The following is an 8175-nucleotide window of genomic DNA, read 5'->3' on the forward strand; positions in this document are numbered from 1 at the left end:
TACGGTTACTACCTGTCCCGCAGTAGGAGGGACAGCTCCACCCTGGGCAGGTGTGTCCTGACATAAAACAGTACAAAGGGCAAATGTCCGAGATGGTAGGACATATATATGTCCCATACATAATGTAACAGTCGTATTTAATAGTTATGCCTGTATGTAAGAAACGTAAATGTTACATGCAATATGATAAGTAGCCAAAGTCACACAACAATAGGTATGTAGTGAGGATAAAAGTATGTGCTAATCTGTGTACTGACCGTGGCTACGTGTTGGCCTGTAAACGCCGCTGTGTGTCCCGCAAGTGTCCAACAATGACCATATGAAAAGGTGGCAACCCATGGCAAACAGGCTCTTTTAACAACACAACCACAATGACTGCAAATATCTGGGACAGAAATACAAGGGATAGCTGTCACTTACACATATCCCATGATATATCGCTGCAATTACGAAGGTATACAAATAGCAAGCTCACCTGCAGACGATAAACAAACCAATTAACAACGGCCCAACGTACAATCCCGTAACATAAGTCTACTAACTGTTAGCTCTCTAATTAGGGACGGAACCCACACACACATATATATGGATTATGTAGAAATGCAAGGCCCACAAACCTGTATATGTTACGTACACCCACCGACATCCCCCACACTAAAAACTAAAGCAATATAGACTGTAATAGCAGCACAAACATCCAGTCAGTCAATTACATCTGCAGAACCCTCAACATACCGTGTGAGAGACACAATTAAAGGCGCCATGCAAAATTGCAGGCATTGTATAATGGAACAAACAGCCATGTTACAGGTTTTGTTTTCAATACTCCGTTATCAGACGTTGGGATGACAGGTACACCCACATGTTGAACCAAATACTCTACCTGTCACACACAATCCACGGGGGACATGAATCCAAACTATACTTGTCTCCATGCATAGCAGTTGCAGTTACACATAACAAAACACAATACAGACCATCTCCCCGAAGGTTGGGCAAATAGGCAACGCCCAAGTGGAGAATCCAATTATACCCCACTGTCGCCACGTAATTGGTGAATGGAGTAGCTGCACAGCTGATATGTAAGTAATTAGTCACTCAGGAACACCAATTGGCGGGATGAATCCACATGTTGCAGGTATTGACGTATATAAGGATGACTTGCCAGACATTCAAACTGTATGCTCATACCGAATACCAGTTGAAACACTGTGAGAGAGATAGAAACGAAACGCCGTAACGACAACAAGGTATGTAGAATGCTCGATATGTAAGGTTATGTATAGCATGATCTGTATTAATTAGTTTTACTGTATGTATAGCCTGGTTTGCATTAATTAAACGTGTCTGCAATGCATAAAGTGGGGAAAGGTATTTATGTAGTGATGTCTTGCTGAGCATACTAACGCTTGTAGAAACTGTGCGTCCAGCAGTGGGACACAAGGTACACAGCACAGACACCACAAGGGATGCTACATGAGGGCGTTAAACAGAACAATTCCATACAACCCGCCATCAGTGGTAGGGTATGTCCAAGAAGGACGTGCCATAGCAGGGGATATTATATGTTGATATACTGCCACAGCACGCATGTGTATGGGCATATAACATTAATGACATATGTAAGGTGGTCCCGCTGTGCAAGTATGTTTTGCATTATGGGATACTATGTGAAATATGTGTAATGTATAGTATTATAGGTAGATATGACAGATATTCTACACAGCATAACATAACAAATAATACATAACAGGCATATCATGCATACCACAGGTATCGTCTATTGGTATGTACAATAACAGGATATATATGGCCTGTAGGTATGGGACATAGTAATAGCATGATAGCTAATCTAAATGGAAGGGCTACCAAGTAACCATGCACAAAGGACATGTAATAGCTTCACAGGTGCATAGTGGGGTACTATGCAGTCTGGCAAGTCCGTGTGTAAGCACAACTACAGTGTTCACACTAGTGGCACCTCTCTAGGGTAGTGTCCTGTGAACAGCAGAGCCAGGTGTCACCTGCACGTCTGCACAGTACAGCCACTGCAGTGATCCCAGGCCTACACGTGTCTCCCAACCACCAGGGGAAGTATCACATGAACAGTGCTACTGAGTGTCCCTGCATGATGTACATAGGACTTATGTTCCAAAGCATGGTGAGTGTCCGGTTTGGGAATGTAACCCACAAGCACATCCCACTCATTGTGGCATGTGTGCACATATCCATGAGCATGTTGCTCACAGTGGCCTCTGCTTATGTCGTGTATGAGGAGTATATCCATTAATAATGTTGTGGACATGGGCCCTGTCTGATCAGCAGAGGTCACCCCTGAGTATGTAGTATGCAAATGTGTACAGATGTGGTGTCCATAGTGCAGCCGCATATTTAAACTGTCGGAGCTCAGTAAACATCATGGCGTGTTAATGTTGTGGCATGTAAAGCTGTAGCTGTTGTGTAAGGTACACCCTAAATGGGGTGGTGTACCCTTGAATGTGTGTAGATGTCTTGAGTTCAGAGGTACAATGGGTGCCTATGTACCAGCTACACACCCAGTACAGATAGGAGTGGCCACGTAGAAGGATATGCACACCACAGTGGCAATATGGTAACCACAGGAGTGGGTGCGACATATGTGTGTACTGCAAACATGTACAATGTGATATGTATGTAGGGAACTACCATCCATGTGACAGTCAGTGGGTGAATGGTGTAATGCAAAGGTGATGTGCATGCACCTTGTGTCATGCAGCTTGATGCCATGATAGTCATATTATGTATCTGTCACAGTGACACCCATATGGTTGGAGTCAGTATCAGCTGGTGAAGCAATCATGGCGCTTGGTATGCAGGGGTTTGAAAGCTAGGCAGGGAAAGTCCCCTGTGCTAGCCTGTTCCGCAGGGAAGCATATACTGAACATGAGGGGCCCTATGACTGAGGACCGTGATATGCCAAATGTACCTGACATGTAGTAGGTACTATGGTATGCTGGCCTCACTGTGTGTCTTGTCCATGAGCCACATAGCATAACATCCTGAGACACAGGGTATGATGTGCAGGTGGATGTGTATGTTGTCAATACCAGAATGGGGAATGGTGCTGAAAGGCAATGAGAGGACAATGTAGGACGTGTGGACTCCCATACCATCAGCAACTGCCCTGGTAACTGTATGAAAGGAGTCCACCATGTGTAGGGGCCATGCTCTGGCCCTAACAAGCCCAACCCAGGTGGCAGCAAAGGACGGGTGCCCAACAATGTCTCTGTGAATGACGTCCTTGATGATGTGCCCCATAGCCATGCAGAACAGTCCAGTCAGGTATGTAGGACTATAGTCCCACTCATGCAATGTGGTGCCACCTGTGTGTAGTGTGATAAATGCTGCTGTGTGCCATTCAGGGGCTACAATGTCTGAAACAAGGCTATTACTGAATATGGTGGCCTAGTGGGGAGACATGTAATTCAGAGGTTGGTGGACATCACAGCCTGGGACGTTGGAAGGTGACATGGGGCCAGTGTCCCAGGACATATAGAGTGTAGGTCAGTACTGTGTAGGTGTGACCACAGGGACACCACAATGTTCATGTATGGGTTGTGGCCCTGTAGTGAGTGAGAGGGTGTAATGTCAGCATTAAATCCATCCTCCAGCATGTTGCCAACAACACCTGGGTCTGCAATGTTCCTGAGTGACTGTTTATGTGACAGCAGATGAGGGTGTTGTCATTGACTACTGACATATCACCATAATGCCTGGTGGTACACCCCGGAATGTGTGGCAGTCATGTTTACATAGCTAGTCTTGGAGTATGTGATGAGGGACCCTGTGGCCCCACCATAGCTGACCAGTGAGCCACCCCACACATGGGAATGTACACCACTGTGCAACAGCCTACACCTGTTGTTGTACATCATGTGTCCATGGAACATGACCACCAGAGTGCGATCTGTTATCTGCTGTGTACCATCATGGCTCTGTGTGGAATAGCATGATCCATGCAGTTGTGTACATGCTAATGGGGTATGTGACAGCATTTGTATGTGCATTGTCCGTCTGCACGGGTGTCATGATGTTAACAACCACTGTCAGTAGACATCTGTAGTAGGTGTTGTAGTACTCATGTACTGTGTATGCTGTGATGGGTGTGTTGCTGGGATGTGGCTAACAAGGTCAATTAGCATATGTTCGGAATACACCAATGAGGGGATAACCCCAGGTGTGTAACACCAGTCACATGGTGGTAGTGTTCATGCCAAGGGTAATGTAGGTCTTGGATGTGGTGTGTATGGGTTGATCCAGCAGAGCGGAGGGTATGACTCATGGATGTGTCGGTACATGAGTGGCTATCCCAGTGAAGTGTGGGGTAGTGTCAGTCACACATCAGTAGTAGCTGTCTGAGGCCCACTGTCCACTATACCAACATAGAAGGTATGTTACCCGTGGGGTATGATGTTGACTCTGTCGCTTGTTACAATGTGTATAGCGGTCCCGGACACAGTTAGTTGCACGTGGAGCACCTCTGATGCATTGTGCTAAGTAACTTGCCAGGATGTGTGCAAAACATAGTGGGATATGGGAACCCCTCAGCTGTGGGTGTGCCGGTCCAGGTATGTGCCTGAAAGGTATGGTCTGTCTATAACCTGTCATTGCAGGTGTGCTCTGCAGAGCCTAGAGGCAGGTCCCAGTCACTGCAGAGATGTTTGAGTGGTGCATTATAAGGTGTGCCTTGCCTGCGTGCATCACAGAGGAAGATGCAAGCATTGTGTCACATGACCCCATGTCGTGCCTGTCAGTTACCGCCCTGCCGGTGACAGTTATTGGAAACTGTGCAAGACAGGCAGTATAGAAGCAGTAAGAGCCTTACATATGAGCTGTACTCCCAGGGCTGATATGTGCAAGTCATCTGTGCCACAGCATTGTGTTTGACCAGGACAGTCATAGCAGACAGATACCAGATGCCTGTGGAATGACAATAGGAGCATAGGCAACTGTTGAAGTGACACAGTCGGTCATTGTACAGTGGTATTGTGTCCGGACGAATGCAAAATGCTCCCCAGTGCTTGGCCCACACCCTCCAGGCTATAAGATTGGTGAGTATTGGATGTCCCTGCACACGTAGTCTGTGAAGTGGCATCACAGGGCAGTCACACTAACATGGAGAATGACAGTCATATCATACCTGGTGAGGTGTGGCATGGGTGCATAGGTTATGTTGCAGAAGCAGTTACCCGACAGCAAGATGTAAGCGACTAACGCCTTGTGTAGCCTGCTGTGTGGAACTGCAGTGTGACTCCCTACAGAGTCATCTATGACTGATGTGTTGTGAGTGTTATAACTCACTATTGGCTGTATGTGATGGACACACATGAGTCTGTGGGCTATAAGCTGGTGATGTTGTCTTCCATGATGGGGGCTACCTCTGGTGCCTACAGTGAGTATGGAGACGTACTGCACAAGTTGTCCTCGTAGGTGCAGCCAGTGGTGTAGATCATGTGAGACTATGTGATGGGTAGGGTGTGTTGTGAATGTTACACATCCCCAAATGACTGTCAGGTGCAGTCAGGGTTGGTGACAGCATTACCCCCAGCCATAGCTGTCAACCTCCTGTCCCCAAACTGAGGAACATTAGCCCTCATACTGTGTGACAAATGGGCAAAACGTGGAACACTTACAACTGGCTTACTAACAGCTTCAACTAGGAATGGCATATGATGGCTAAAATAGGCTGGTTTTACGTATAAAAAAGGTATTCTAATGAATTAATATGATTCTCATCTATTTAGCCATGGCTAGCAGGTAAACAATTTACAACAATGAATGTGTGACAGACCCTTCCAATGTGGAACCTTGAGGAACATGCACCTTATAGAACCCCAAATGAGGTACGATCCTCGTAATGAGGTACACCTGAGAGCTATGCTGCAGAAGTGCATCCCCCACAGGCTGTAGTGCCGTATGTTGGGAGGTGAGCATTGAATGTGTACATGAGACATTTGCTCTATTGCCACATGTACGACATATCCCTCATATAGACAGGCAGTAGCACTGGTACGTGACAGTTGGACATGCCTGTATATACAACCATGTCCCACAGGATATGTGCGTTACATGTGTACAACAGCTGTTGTACCATAAGCAAGCTGGGAAGTATAGGACAGCTAGTGTACCTGTGGGAAATGGTGTGGAATGGGTGCTATAGTAATCAGTAGCTCATGACATGCTCACAAGTTCTGAACAAGTGCCTAGCATGACCATACAATACAGATAGGGTGTTGGATAATATCAACCCACAAGTGATGATGACAGTCATTTAGGGTGGCACCACACTATAACCCTGCTGAGTATGGTGTGCATGTCCATGAACCATTAGCACTGTGGATGTTAGCAGTACCGATGTACAATACAGCACAGATATTTGATTACAAATACCTTTGCATGTCACAGGAGTTTTCCACCAGTGGCCTGTTGACAGACTCACAACTACAAAAGGTGCAAGAGTGACATGTGCACAGCACACCAGTGCCAGCTACAGTAGGACAGGGTTAATGTGTTGTACCCCACCCTCATTGTAGCCCATACCACACAGACAAATGTTAGGCATCTGTGTATGTAAGGCTGTGAATGGCCATGACCTATCAGTATAGCTGTGTCAGTGTTGTGAACAACATACAGAATGGGCTGTGTGGGTGAGGTGTGTAACATATGTGCACAGTCTGATGGATGATACCAGCAGTGTCACCGCTAGGTGAACATTCCTGTACCCATAAACTACTACCTAGGCTGTGGTCAACATTATGGACACTGTGTAAGGGATGGTGCTGTGCAGTGCACCCCCCGACATGGTGACATCTCCAGGCCCCTTAGGTAGTCATATGAGGTACCCATGTCATGTCAGGGTGCCATCCATGAGCACGGAGATCACTGGACAGGCATATACAACACTGTGGTGACCAATATTGGATCACATACTACCAGAAAGGGATAATGGCTATGCATGGATATGCAATACCAGCCTTCACAATCCTCACCTCCACTATGCAGCATGCTGTCTACCTTGCAGAAGGACATTTGCTACACCATGATGATGGACATGCTACATGTCCATATCCTGATCTATAAAACATATGTCATGGACAGCCACCATCCTAATACTAGGATCGCCACAGGCTGGACAGATCCCTGTGCCATATATGTGACATACTCCCGCCATACCATGCAACCCTGTCCATCAAAGCTGCACATGTCATCCCAGTCATACATGGTCTGATGGCCGCATGGTAGATGTACTATCAACTGACTGGACCAGTAATGTGGCACTGATGCACCTTGCGGTGGCACAATGGCTGTCTGTTACAGTTTGGAAACCGTGCCCGCACATGCTATGGTTGATAACCATCCCTGCGAATGTCATCTGACTAGCCATTGTCCCATGTCTATCACATGTGCAATACAGGCAATCCATGGCAGGATGTTGAACAGTTGTACAGTGCTGTTTAGATGTATATGGCAAAACACATGCATGTACAGGTGTCCATGCGTATGTGTGCATTGTCACTGCTCAAGTCCATTACGGCTGTGTCTGTGTTGATATATGACATATACGCAGCATCCAGGTCAACAGTAGTACCGTGGACACATCCAGGCATGTGCAGATAGGTAAGAACACAAGTGCAGGCAAATAGACATGCCCACAGCCAGACAGCATTTACATGGTGTATGAACACTGTAATGAGGTGACACACATATATGGTGATGATATCCAATGCATAATGGGTGCGACATGTGTGACACAAACATGTCAGTCATGTCAGTGTCATGATGCTTTGCAAAGATAACTGTGCAGATGTAGTAGATATCATAGAAATGTATGTGCAGCAGTATCTCTGTACATCTCTGAAACTGTGACCTGTCACCATCATTATGTCTTACAGATAATGCCCTGTACACGCCTCCCAGCATACACCCACCAGGAAGATGATGTCCTCATCCCACAGCTCCATGACAACTATGACTTGTTGTTCAGCCATGTGCCACAGCATGCCCAGCAGCGGGATGACCTGTGGCAGAATATACGCAGGAGGGTGAATGATGTGGGTGGCCATAACCACACCTACCAGCAGGTGCGCAGACACTGCACGGACTTGATACGACATGCAAAACAGCATGCCACTGCAA

Source organism: Protopterus annectens, chromosome 9.part0, assembly GCF_019279795.1.
Source record: "Protopterus annectens isolate FY-2018-M chromosome 9.part0, PAN1.0, whole genome shotgun sequence".
Lineage (NCBI taxonomy): Eukaryota > Metazoa > Chordata > Ceratodontiformes > Protopteridae > Protopterus > Protopterus annectens.